Source organism: Notolepis coatsorum (genome assembly GCF_963971535.1).
Source record: "Notolepis coatsorum genome assembly, chromosome: 7".
Classification (NCBI taxonomy): domain Eukaryota; kingdom Metazoa; phylum Chordata; class Actinopteri; order Aulopiformes; family Paralepididae; genus Notolepis; species Notolepis coatsorum.
Genome location: NC_140171.1, coordinates 28,112,511 through 28,127,231, shown reverse-complemented (window position 1 = coordinate 28,127,231; position 14,721 = coordinate 28,112,511). Strand labels below are relative to the sequence as shown.

Below are 14,721 nucleotides of genomic sequence, written 5' to 3'. Positions count from 1 at the left end.
ACGAGGGATGAGGAAGAGGCACAGAGCGAAGTCACATCTGCCCCAAGGCCCAAGCTTTGCGCTAAACGCTATGCGTGGGAATCGCCAGGGATCTTTTGATTGGCTATGATTAAATCGAAACGACTCTCAATGCATCACCCGTTCTGTTTAAATCCCATTCAATACATTTAGATTTAATCCTTTTTTTTTATTACACTAGTTAACTGCATAACACCTCTTGTTGCACTTTACACTAGTTCACTGCATAACACCTCTTGTTACACTTTACACTAGTTCACTGCATAACACCTCTTGTTACACTTTACACTAGTTCACTGCATAACACCTCTTGTTACACTTTACACTAGTTCACTGCATAACACCTCTTGTTACACTTTACACTAGTTCACTGCATAACACCTCTTGTTACACTTTACACTAGTTCACTGCATAACACCTCTTGTTGCACTTTGTGGTTTAAGCCCGTGTCGGCACTCTAGTCAATTTGCTTCAGTTACTGTTGGACGGTTTCAATTAACACACAAGGCCAGGGAATATAACACTCTTTAACCCCAGAAAACGACACTTAGAAAGTCGATGATTGAATTGTGTGCGTCAATGCAGAATCGTCAAAAGCGAGAATTGCCATTGAAATATATATATTGAAATTTATTTGAAGGATAAACCCCTTGAGATATGCTATCTCGTTTTCGAGGGGGTCCTTAACATAGGATACAAAACATACAATACAATACATAACAAAACAAAAAAACAAGACAACAAATGCACTTATACACTGACAGACGCTCTCCCAAGCTCACTCCCATTCTTTACAAATGGATTATTTCTCCCACCCCTGGTAAACGGGACAGGCTATAATGTGTGTCCAGGCCGCGTATATGCCTTCTACAACAGAACTTCATTTCCGCGTTCGAGTTTTGCGCTCTGATTGGCCAGGTCATGTGACATGTGCGCCAATCGTGGGACAGCAAGTTCTGCGCCTATTTCCGGGTCTAACAGCCTGCAAACTACCTGGCGTTCTATCGCCATGCTCTAAGACAAACTCTAACCGTAACCAACTTCGAAAGAGTGCCTAAGCTTAACCGTCGGAATCAGGGCAGGCGTTCTATCGCCATGCACTAAGATAAACTCTAACCTTAACCAACTTCGAAAGAGCGCCTAAGCTTAACCAGTGTAGAAACTTGCGGTCCCACGATTGGGGCGTACATGTCACATGACCAGAAATGACCTGGCCAATCAGAGACACGGAAACAAAGTTCTGTTGTAGAAGGCATTCAGGCGTCCAGGCCACCCACAGTGTTGTATGTATTGTCTCTAGGTGTACATCAGTATGCTGCACATTAAAGCAGGCCGGCCTCCAGTGTTGTGCAATATAGGCGGTGCCCCCCCCCCCTCCCTCTCAGCCCTAAGTTTGTTCTGTGTACGTTTCACATTGTCATCTCCTCTAGTCTCAGCGTCTCCAGCCAAGCGAGCTGAGTGGTGTTTGTTGTGTCCTGAGTGGCTGAGTGGGCCCTTCAGTTCTGTAAGCGAGAGACAGACAGAGAGGTATTTTTAGATGCACTCTGTGAAGGAAGCCATTCGGCACCAGAGAAGCATATAGAAGTGTGTTTTTCTTTTAAGAAGGTGGAGATTCTTTAGGTGCTTTCCACAAGCGGAGACACAATTTAGGTGTTTTCCTTAACGGGACAGGACAATATAACTAATTGGTAGATTTGAACGTTGGAATTTAAGGGGAATTGCCAGCAGAGGCTTTCATACTAACCACACTAATCGACAGAAAGATTCCAACCCACAATGACAGATGAAAAAAATTAAAAAATAACAAACAAAATCATGGAATTGAGTTTGGAATACAAAAAAAAACATTTTGAAATAGCAAAATGTGGCTGTGGGGGATGTTGTATACAGAAGAAGAAACTGGGCTTTTTTCACAGAGAGAGAGAGAGAGAGAGAGAGAGAGAGAGAGAGAGAGAGAGAGAGAGAGAGAGAGAGACATACTGAGAAAGAGAGACACAGAGAGAGAGAGAGAGAGAGGGAGAGAGAAAAAGAGAAAGACACAGATTGGGGAGAAACCGATGTCCTATGGTTGACAGACATGAACAGGGATAGGGAGCATCGTAAAGCTAAAGAGAGAGAGAGAGAGAGAGAATAATCCATAATAAAGAAGGTGTGCAAGACCTAGAGCAGCTGAGAAGAGAGGGACATTTAACGTCAAACCTTTCTGTCTGGGGGATAGGAGGAGTTATTCCCTTTGCTTTGTGTAGCCTGTGTCCAAGTGAGAGGTAAAGAACATTCACCTGCATTCACGTTGTTGTAACACAGGTGAATAGTCCAGCTTCCGTAACTAACTTTAGTGAAAGAAATGGAGCGTTATATATATACGGCTATGTTTTCTTCCCCCATGCCTGGGCACGGCAGGGGGGGGGGGGCAGACAGGCCTGGCGGTGTGCCGGGCGTGTAATACACTGGGGGGGAAACCCTGCAGAGCCGAGCCCTGAACCTGTCGCTGGCATCCTGGGCCTCCTGTGAAGTCGGGCACTGATTGTGAAACATCCTGCTGTGCACACTTTCAATAGTAACTAGAGAGTTGAATGAAATGAAGACAGAGAGCATTTTTTGGAGTCATTTGAGTCTATGCCTAAAGGCCTGGCATAGAGACTAAAGGCCTGCCATAGAGCCATAACTGACATAGAGCCTAAAGGCCTGGCATAGAGCTGTAACTGACATAGAGCCTAAAGGCCTGCCATAGAGCCATAACTGACATAGAGCCTAAAGGCCTGCCATAGAGCCATAACTGACATAGAGCCTAAAGGCCTGCCATAGAGCCATAACTGACATAGAGCCTAAAGGCCTGCCATAGAGCCATAACTGACATAGAGCCTAAAGGCCTGCCATAGAGCCATAACTGACATAGAGACTAAAGGCCTGCCATAGAGCCATAACTGACATAGAACCGTAACTGACATAGAGCCTAAAGGCCTGACATAGAGCCGTAACTGACATAGAGCCATAACTGACATAGAACCTAAAGGCCTGCCATAGAGCCATAACTGACATAGAGCTGTAACTGACATAGAGCTGTAACTGCCATAGAGCCGTAACTGACATAGAGATGTAACTGACATAGAGTCGTAACTGACATAGAGCCATAACTGACATAGAGCCATAACTGACATAGAGCCGTAACTGACATAGAGATGTAACTGACATAGAGTCGTAACTGACATAGAGCCATAACTGACATAGAGCCTAAAGGCCTGCCATAGAGCCATAACTGCCATAGAGCCATAACTGACATAGAGCCATAACTGACATAGAGCCATAACTGACATAGAGCCGTAACTGACATAGAGCCATAACTGACATAGAGATGTAACTGACATAGAGTCGTAACTGACATAGAGCCATAACTGACATAGAGCCTAAAGGCCTGCCATAGAGCCATAACTGCCATAGAGCCATAACTGACATAGAGCCATAACTGACATAGAGCCATAACTGACATAGAGCCGTAACTGACATAGAGCCATAACTGACATAGAGATGTAACTGACATAGAGCCGTAACTGACATAGAGCCATAACTGACATAGAGATGTAACTGACATAGAGTCGTAACTGACATAGAGATGTAACTGACATAGAGTCGTAACTGACATAGAGCCGTAACTGACACAGAACCGTAACTGACAGAACCGTAACTGACATAGAACCGTAACTGACATAGAACCGTAACTGACACAGAGCCGTAACTGACATAGAGATGTAACTGGCATAGAGCTGTAACTGACACAGAACCGTAACTGACATAGAACCGTAACTGACATAGAACCGTAACTGACATAGAACCGTAACTGACACAGAGCCGTAACTGACATAGAGATGTAACTGACATAGAGCTGTAACTGACATAGAGCTGTAACTGACACAGAACCATAACTGACATAGAGATGTAACTGGCATAGAGCTGACACTTTTATTCACACACTTTCCTTTCCCCACATTTTGTTCGGTGTTATTCATGCAGGTCCTTTCTGTAACGCCAGCCTGTGGTTCTGACAGGAGGGCGACACCTCAAATAAAAAGTTTTCTAAATGGGTTGTTTACTGCAAAGGGGTAAGGTTTCTCGACTGGGTGTACCCAAGACCCTCTAGCTCAGCGAATCCTGACACCGTAGGCGTAGGGGGAGGAGGGCTGTCTCACAACGCCGAGCAGAAGACTGAAGTCACCTTGAACCTCAAGAGGGAATCTTCTTCTGCAAGAAGGACCCCCGCGTCATTTTTATTATTGTGACAAATCTATCAACTATAGGCGAATGAAATTAAATGTAGGAAGCTCTTAATTTTGAATCCCATAATATATTCCCTATGTCCTGCACACAGTGGTGGAAGAAGTACACAGTTCCTTTACTTAAGTAAAAGTAGAAATACCCGGACAAAATAGTACTCTGTTAAAGGTAAACATCCTCCATTTGAAATGTTACTTAAGTAAAAGTGGAGAAGTATTTGATATTGAATGTATTAAAAAAAAAATTATTATGTTTTTGGTAGATTCTTATTGTTTTTACTATCAGGCAGTCCGTTAGAGAGAGAGAGAGAGAGAGAGAGAGAGAGAGAGAGAGAGAGAGAGAGAGAGAGAGAGAGAGAGAGAGAGGAACAACGGGAGACAGAGCGGGGGGGAAGACATTCGGCAAATGACGCCGGGTCCGGGAATTGAACCCGGGTCGGCCGCTTCGCGACGCAGCGCTTTACATGGTTCGCCCACTTGGGCGCCCTGATATTGAATGTATTTAAAGGGGAACTATTTTACAATTTCTTTCACTATTTGGGCACTTTTACACAATTCCTGTGAGTCTATGGAACACCTCTGTAATTTTTTATTTTTTTTATTCATTGTTTTGTATTTCTAATCAAGTCCTCAAAAACAGCATTTGTCTACCTCAAGATCTCGAGCCGTTTTGAGCCTGGGCTCCAACCACTGTGTGCAGCTCATCATGAGCCTGATGCCACACAGCCACATTATCATGCAGCTGTGTCTCTCTGACATCACAAATCAGCACATTTTCAGATGACTCAGTTCAGTGAGGGTAAATATTGTGAGAGGAGAATTGGAAGAATGCGCCAATATGAGAATTAGAGACATAGATCATATTAATATAAGTTCACATAGCTAGGAAACAATGCTAAACACTCAAAAAGGCCATTTATAAGATAGTTCACCTTTAACATATCTAAGTATCAAAAGTCAAAAGTATGTATTCTGCATGATGTTTGTGTATTCTAGTGCTTGCGAGCATTCAACCCTCAAACCATTGACCTCTGAAGTTTACAGTATGTTAAAGTGGTATGTGGTTCAGTAGTTATGCTGCTCTGATTACGTCCTCTTGAAGTTGACAGGCATCAAATTTGAAAGTACATACTCGTCATACATTTTTGCCATGTTTTCTATGCAAAATATTTGTATTCAAAGTAACTAGTAACTGATGGGTTCAGATGAATGTAGTGAAGTTCCTCTCATCCACCGTCAGTCCGTCACCAACCTTGGTGTAAAAATGTACCCCCACCTAAATTTCGAGACCCACATCAAACACATTGGCAAAACCTCCTTTTTCCACCTCAGGAACATTTAAAAAATCCGTTCCACACTCACCCTCCCAGATGCTGAAAAACTGGTCCACGCCTTTGTCTCCTCCAGGCTGGACTACTGTAACGCACTTCTCATCGGGATTCCTAGCAAGAGTCTCCAGAGGCTCCAATACATCCAGAACAGCGCTGCTAGGATCCTGATGAGAGTGCGTAAACATGACCACATCACACCCATCCTCCACTCACTTCACTGGCTCCCCATCACCACCCGGACTGAATACAAAATATCCCTTCTGACTAGGGCTGCAACTAATGACTATTTTGGTAGTCGACTAATCTGTCGATAATATTTTCGATTAGTCGACTAATCAAAAAACAATTATATAAAAAATGTTTTTTTTTTTTTTTTTTTTTTGCACTACCTATCTTTGTGAAAGTGGCTTCTCAGCTCTGGTCCAGCTGAAGACAGAGCAGAGGAACAGATTGGACATTGAGCATGACCTCAGAGTTGCTTTGAGACTCTTGTCAGGACCAAACAACATCCCCAGTTATCCCGTTAGTTCCCCCAAACTTACTGTCGGTCTGTTATGTTAAGCTAAGAAGTCTTCAGCTGGCTGGACCAGAGCTGAGAAGCCACTTTCACAAAGATAGGTAGTGCAAAAAAAATATATATATATATATATATAATTTTTTTTTAATGACTAATCGACGCAACAATTTCTCGTCGACGATTTTTCATAATCGTCGACTAATCGTTGCAGCCCTACTTCTGACCCATCAATGCATCCACGGAAACGCTCCCCCCTACCTCAAAGATCTCCTCACCCCGGAACCCTCCACCTGTAACCTTCGCTCCGCCAACACAAACCGCCTCCTTCCCCCCAGGACCAAGCTCCTGGTAAGCCTTGGATATGTTAAAAAATAAACTTGAGCAGAGACAGAGACAATGCATGACTCGGCTGCTCCTCGCCTGTGGACTGCCCTCCCTGACTACCTCAGAGCACCACAGACCACTGCTTCCTTTAAAAGAAAACATACCTCATCACGAAAGCCTTCCCTTAGTGTTAACCTTTTTATACATGCCTTGTGTGTTTTATCCCTTGTTTTATGCTTTATGGCTTGTTTCTTTAACTGCCTAATGTTTTTATAGTCTGTTTTTACTCTGTAGCACTCTGAGACTTGGTTTACTTTCCAGATATAGAGTGCATTATACATTTAATGTATTATTATTATTATTAATATTATTATTATTATTATTATTATTATTATTATTATTATTATTATTATTATTATTATTATTATTATTATTATTATTATTATTATTATTATTATTATTATTATTATTATTATTATTATTATTATTATTATTATTATTATTATTATTATTATTATTATTATTATTATTATTATTATTATTATTATTATTATTATTATTATTATTATTATTATTATTATTATTATTATTAAATGAAAATTACAATATTTCCTTTGAGTATAAGTGCAAAGTTCCCTAAAATGAAAAGTACAAGTACCTCTGAATTATACTTACATACAGTGCTTGAGTAGAAATGCTTATTCACTTTCCACCAGTGCCTGTACATGACTGGTACAAAACCGACTATAATCAACCAACCATAGTCATGCATTGTCTCTGTCTCTGCTCAAGTTTATTTTTTAACATATCCAAGGCTTACCAAGGAAATAAATAGATTCTCGGAAATAGTCTATACCCCGACTGTAAACAGCTTCTGAAACAATCTGAAACTAAAACCAAAACAAGCTACACAACTGTATTCATATCGTCTATTAGCCAGTTATGAGTCAGTTATGAGTCAGGGGGCAATCAGAGTACACAGTGGCTCAGGGGGTAGGGCGGTCGTCTGGCAATCGGAAAGTTCCCGGTTAGATTCCGGCTCTTCCCAGCAGTGTGTCGACGACGTGTCCTTGAGCTAGTTATCATACACTTGCTTATGATGATAAGCATAACCATCTTCACTGCCACTGTGAGTCCTAACAATTCCTGGGGAGAATAACCTGAACGACAGCCCCCTCTCTTGGAGCCTGACCAGCGGTTGGATGTTGTCCATCAGGTTGCATTAACACTGTGTGTGGCGCTGCCAGCAACCTGCTTCTCAACGTTGGCTCAGACTGGGTGAAGACAGAGAGAAGGAGAGTTCCGTGGGCAGATCCGGTTCATGCCACAGCGAGGCTGGGCCTATTATTTGCTGTAGGCTGAGCCTGGTTCAAAGCAAACCAGTGAAAAACAGGCTGTTAGCGGCGCCAAATGGAACGCTTTGTGTCACTGGAGACGAGTTTTTGCACAGGAACAAAACCAACATGATTCTTATCCCTAGATGACCCAGATCCGATTGTAACGCGGTCTGTACGTTTATAAAACACAGATCTCCGATCAGATCTGTCTAACCGTAATGTAAATCCAGCCTCAATTAAGCTGTTGTTTTCCCCCTGTGTTTCACTTATGCAAATTACCTTATGCAATTGACCTATCTCAATCCCCCGCCCCTTCCCCCCCCAGAGGTAAGCAAACAACAGTTGTGATTATAGGATCAAGAACAGAGGGGGGAGTATTTGAGATAAGTAAATTACGAGCGCTCTGTAGGGTTTGTTGTTGATACGGAGCTTGTTGTCACTGAACCCAGAGCAGGGACCTTACTGGAATGTTGATCCCGAGCAGAGAAGGGACCTTACTGGAATGTTGATCCCAAGCCCTCGGCTCACCTTGAAATAGATCCGTCCTGAGGCGTCTGGGTGGCGCAGCGGAGATTGAGCTCGTCACCAATGCAAGAGACTCCGGTCTCGAATCCGGGTGTCCGCATTGCCTCCGGCTTGGGCCGGCCGTCATACTAACTCAATTGGCAGAGTTAGAGGGTGGAAGTCGATGGGTGGGGATTTGGACGTTGTGGACAGCGACTCCTACAGGTCGGTTGGGGGACGCCTGCACAGCAGAGACAGGAAGTAGCGGGGTTAGTGTGAGCCTCCCATGCGTTACACCTCGCCACTGAGAGTCCGCGCTGGCAGGTGAAAAGATGTGACAGGCTGCCTCCTCGTGTACCGGAGGGGACATGTGATGCAAGGCTTCTATCCTCACTACAACCGACCAGTGGGGGGCATAGTCGAGCAACGTTCAAGACAGGGGAGGGGAGAATTGGAAATACGAAATTGGGATGGGAGAAAAATAGAAAATAAGGAGAAAAAGTGTATATAAAACAAAAAAAAAAATAGATCCGTCCTGTCTGAATTTCTCCACGTGGCTTTAGAAGCGCCTTTCAACCACCGTTTCCTCTCGGCGGTTATCTAATTCTCCACCCCTCGGGCATGCTTTAAGGAAGCAGTGGGAAGATTAAGCGTTTGTCTTATCAAGTGGAGTTATGTCAGGTCAGCCCTGCTCATGCTTACTGAAGAGTCAAGTTCTAGGCCGGGTTATAAGGACAGGTACGACGGATGAGTGGGAAGATAAAATTCCTCCCCATCAGAATGAAGCGGTAACCGGTTAGGCTACTCTGGTTATATGGTAAGACCGCTGAATTCTACACTCTAAGCTGAATTCGTCCATATTATGCATAATACCATAGAGGGGTTTAGTTTGTAGTTTGTAGATACTGATAGTACTGTCCGAACATCTAAACACGTGAATTCTTAAATTGGGCAGTATTTCCCCTATTAAAAAAGTATGAATATTTGACAATTTGTCTATACTCTCTGGCATGGGAACCGCTCCCGCCTACCTCCGGTCAATGGTCTCTAACTACACACCCTCAAGACCCCTACGCTCTGCATCTTCTGGCCGCCTCAGACCCACTCCTATCCGAGCTCCGGGAGGGTCATCAAAGAGAAGTCGCCTATTCTCAGTCCTTGCCCCACAATGGTGGAACGAACTACCCACCCCAGTTAGGACAGCCGAAACCCGTCCAATCTTTCGCTGTCGACTAAAGACGCACTTCTTCAACCATTATCTGAAAAAAAAATATATATATATGTACATGTATACTAACCCCAACTAACCTTACTGTCATGCACTTGTCCTAATATACTAACCTACACTGTAGCACTTTGATGAACATTATTACTCAGCTGATAGAGTTGTGCCCTTCCTGATGACTTGTCGTACAGAACTTGTAAGTCGCTTTGGATAAAAGCCTCAGCTTTCGCATGTGGGAAGTATGTCATTTTGAGAACATGTCCAACGTAGATTTAAAATATTGACAATATGCTGCTTACACATTATAAGTGAACTCCGTTTTGTCTTTATTGAGCGATACTTGGAACACGTGACATGGGTTATAGTAGTGGTAACGATCGACCCTCAGTATTTAGGGGCCCGTTGGACCCAGCAGAGTCTCCCCTCTTCATATTTACCTACATTAGAGGCTCTGCAGAATGGAATGTCAGCGAGTGTAGGTTTCATGTTTCCCCCGGGGAGGCGTGCCCGCGAGCGCGTGCAGGCGTGTGTGTACTGTGCATGTGCGCGCACAAACTTCTGCACACTCCTGGAATGTGGCTGTAAAAGAGGCACGCGGCGGCGGCGGCCAGCCTGTTTGTGAGCTCAGATAAGCGGTGTGTGGACCAGGCAGGGGCCTGTGTGCGGTGGTGGCTGTGTGTTTGTGAGCTCAGATAAGCGGAGGGAACCCGGGGCCCGTGGGTGGCAGTGTTTTGGTAATCAGAGGGAAAGTGAGGCGGAGAGAGAGAGAGAGAGAGACAGAAAGAGACAGAGAGCCGGGGTTTGGCGTGGAGCCATTGCAAACGGGGGCAGAGCAGGGGGGGGCGGGGCGTAGGTTCCAGGCCAGTCAACACTCACTGTTTGTGACTATTGGCGAGGCCCTTAACCATGAACAGCGTTGTTATTCCCGCCGAGGGGGCCGTGCGGTAGATTTATAGGGTGGTTTCTTCTCTGCAGCATGAAGGCACCGCTTGGGTAAGTGTGTGTGTGCGTGTGTGTGTGTGTGTGTGTGTGTGTGTGTGTGTGTGTGTGTGTGTGTGTGTGTGTGTGTGTGTGTGTGTGTGTGTATGTGTACATATGTGAGACGCTTTTGTTTATGTCTCTGTGTGTGTGTGGGGGGGGGGGGGGGGGGGGGTGTACGGGGGAAGTGGGTTACTGTGTGTATGTCCTGTCTCCCGTGCATGGATCTGGGTGGTGTTGAGTAGCATGGCTCACCCTGTAAGACCCTCGGTTGCAAAATCACAACATCACTTTTAGCTTTTAGCTATTTAAAGTAATTTTTTTTGCACATTTACATAGTCAATGGGTCCTGTTGTTCAGTCTCACAATGCTATTGGATAGTAAATCTGTTTATAGGTCCCACATTCTGGCCTCTGAAGTTGATAATGTCAATTTAATTTGGGCCTTACAGGGTTCGGAAGGCTGGGCTTAGTAGCGTTGTGTTGTTTCTCTCCACTGGCCTGGCTGAGTGGGGAGGAGGGGGAACTCTTAGCGCTGCTGTGTGTGAATTGGTTGGGTCCTTTTGTGTGGGGAGGGCTCCCGGGGAGGGCTCCTGCAGAGAGTGCCCAAAGGAAAACAGTGGTCTACAGTGGTCTTTCTTGTCTCCTCCTCCCCTCTTCTGGAGGGACTCGGGCAAGTCTGGTCATGTCCTAGTTCCCATCTGTGTAGAGGGAGGACTTGCCAGGTGCCACACACACTCTCACTGAATATAGCCTGTTTTGCCGCCATCCTATCCTGACTTAGGCGTTGCTTTTGTGTGCTTTGGATATTTTTGAGCGACCTCTATAGAGTGTGTGGCTGTAAATAAGTATCGGCTCACATGCTTTACATAGGGTGACCATATTTTGATTTCCAAAAAAGAGGACATGCTGGCCCCAGCCTCGAGATACTTAATGATACTTTGCACAATCGAAGTGGGCATGGCCACCTTCATTTCACTATGTCTTGTGTATGTACTGTACTGTATGTGATGAATAAACCTCTTGAATCTTGAATCTCTACTCAAAGTTTACTCAAAGATGCCTTTATTGTTTTAACCTCTTAACATGGACCCAGAAAAGCGGCAATTTTTTTTTATACTTGAACTTGAGGACTGCATACTTTTTTTTGCAAAGCTTATCTTTATACGTTATGCTTATAGCACATGCATAAACCTGGTTTCTTTTGAAAGATAACATTCTGAAGTTACTAATGCAAAAAAGGAAAATCACTTTTAGTGCTAATGAAATAGAGTAGCATAGGTCTGAACTTGAGTTGAACTTGAACTTTTGCACTCACATTTTTCTGCAGTGGTTGCAATATCCCAAATTTAACCACATAACATGCGCCCAGAAAAGTGGCATTTTTTTTTTACTTGAACTGGAGGACTGCATACTTTTTTTGCAATGCTTATGTAATGGGAAATATCTAAGGATAAACGATGAGCCGTTTACAAATCATTCTGAGTCATTATTAATAATAGAAAGGTTTATTTAACAATAAGAACGTTTATTTAACAATAAGAAGAAAGGTTATTTCACCGTGGCCACAATGAAAGTTCAGTTTACAGTCAAAGACACATGTTCACACAGTAGCCACTAGCCTCTGGCCATAAAATGACCAAGAGTTCTGTTCAGACATATGTTAAATACACAGTTGTCAGACGTAACATATTATATCAGATATGATGACGTACATTAAGATGACACATAGATTTAACATAGAAGAGAGAATAAAAACAGAAGATAAGTCTAAAGGTTTATTGTCCCTGAGACAAAACTGGAGTCAAGATTAAAGAAGAAAAGAACAAGATGTGATTTACTTGAAAATGTCTATCTGTCCTATACCCTTGAGGTTTGAGGTTGTTATCACTGAACGTCAGCCAGACTGTCGCCCTAGTGTCTTTGAGCTCTGCTAGTTGACCTATATTAAACTAGTCAAGGCTTATCGAATATGTATGATAGAATATGCATTTCAACACAGATCTATAATGACATGATAATATATTCCATGACACTTACCTTTATACTTTATGCTTATAGCACATGCATAAGCATGGTCTCTTTTGAAAACACTTTTTTAACATTCTGAAGTTTCATACACAATAAAGAAAAATCACTTTTAGTGCTAATGAGTAACATAGGGTTGAAAATGAGTTGAACTTGAACTTGTGTACTCACGTTTTTGTGTAGTAGTTGCAATATTCCAAAATAATATATATATATATTTTTTGTATAAGCTGGAAAACACCGCAAATCCATAGCCTGAAGTCTTATCCAAATGTTATAAAAATCCATTCAGAAATGAGTCGTATAGACTAGAGACATCCGGGTAAACCGTGTTCCAAGAAAAAAGGTCTCCATCTCTCTATTTCCTCATCCAAGTAAATTAATTCGGAATTTTTATCACTTGATCCTGTCTTCGCTTGTAAATTTTCACCTAGATCCCTGATTCGCACACCCCCATGTGGGATATCACTGGAAAGCTATACACTCATTGTTGGCTACAAGTTACAACACTGACCAATAATTTTCGCAATCGGCGGATGATTGACTTCTGGAGCCTCGGGAGTCCGGGGTGATAATCTTGCGCGCCAAGTAAAGAGTTGCACGCCTGACATATCGGCATGTAACTCGAGAACCGAGGCACGGATTTTGGCGATTCAGATGGCATTCGAACGGCAACAAATAACGCTTTAATTCGGTCGTTTATATGTTTGGGGGAAAATGCAGTCCCGAGCCTTCAGATGCTCGCAAAGGGCCGTGAAACTGAAACTGAAAAACAATGAAACCCGGACATTTCCATGAATTTATAAAACCCCCAGGGCGGCTAGGTGGTACAGTGGGCAAGGCACTCACCACCAATGCTGGAGACGCTGGGTTCGAGCCCAGCTCTCCACATTGTTTTCAGTTTGGCTGGTCGTCCGTACTAATACAATTGGCAGTATTAGAGGGTGGGAAAACTGATGGGTGGGGATCGGACGTTGTGGACAGCGACTCCTACAGGTCGGTTGGTGCGCCTGCGCAGTAGAATCAGGAAGCGACGGGGGCGGCGTCCCTCCAAAGCGCAGACCCCTGACGCTGAAAGATCGCGCTGTGCAGGTGAAAAGATGCGACGGCTGCTACCTCGAGTACCGGAGGGGACTCGTGCAATGTATGGCTTCGTCCACATTACAGCCGGCTTGTGGGAGGCATGAAACAGCGTTCGAGATAGGGGAGGGTAGAATTGGATGATACGAAATTGGGATGGGAGAAAAAATTAATAACCCCCCCCCCCGGACGCCCCGGACAGGGCGTGAAAAGAGGACATGTCCGGGCAAAAGAGTACGTTTGGTCACCCTACTTTACGTGAAACCTTTTGTAAACAGTCTGCTTGGCCTATTTTATAACAAAAGAGGCAACGTTGCAGAACCTCCCAGAGGAGGCGGATCCGAAGCGAGCAGTTTCAAACACAGGAGTGAAGGATCGCATAAAGACGAGCGTTGGTTTAAAAACAGTGTTTCGGTCAACCGTCTTCAGGCTGCATCAGAAAGCAGTGAGCTGTACCTGCTCAGCTGATTGTAGTCAGTAATTAAGTCAAAGGTAAACACTCCCATCTGTTCAGAGCACGTCGTTTGCAGATCCAGTCAGACCCATGGTGTGTGTCAAGTTCAATCTCAGGACGCCCAGGCTGGTCCGGTGGTTAGCCCATTAGTTATACTGTTCTAGCCTGAATAGCAGGGCAGGACCATATGGCCACAATATCATATCATGTATAGTTTTGACGACATATCGGTATTTCATTTTTCAGTACAAATTTACTATGTGATTTTCTTTTTTACTATTTAATTTCTTTATGTCATTATCTTGTAATTGTCAATTGGGCTATTTAATAAAAAAATATTATTTTCTTTTCCCTTTTTTTATACTGCTGTTGCTGCAAAAAACATTTGCAGATACAGTAAATAAAAAGAAATTGCTATTAGCAGTAGGTATATATTTTTTTTTACAACATGTAGGCCTATATATCATGGCTGACTGTATTAAAAAGAGTAAAAATATTTGGTATATTCGGTATACCTCCCAGCCCTACTGAATAGAGCTTTTTACTACCTGAATAAGGTCTTGCATGAGTAAAATACGGCTCATCGCCTCACCATTATCACATAATCAATCAGGCATTAACGATTCTCATCGCACATGTTTTCTCTCTCTCTCTCCAT

At 43.5% G+C, this 14,721-nt stretch overlaps 1 protein-coding gene across 2 annotated transcripts in view; it reads left to right on the top strand.

Moving 5' to 3' along the window:
- rnf24 (ring finger protein 24) overlaps window positions 1-14,721 on the top strand; it is an 81,765-nt gene that overhangs the window by 28,284 nt on the left and 38,760 nt on the right. The window lies entirely within an intron of this gene.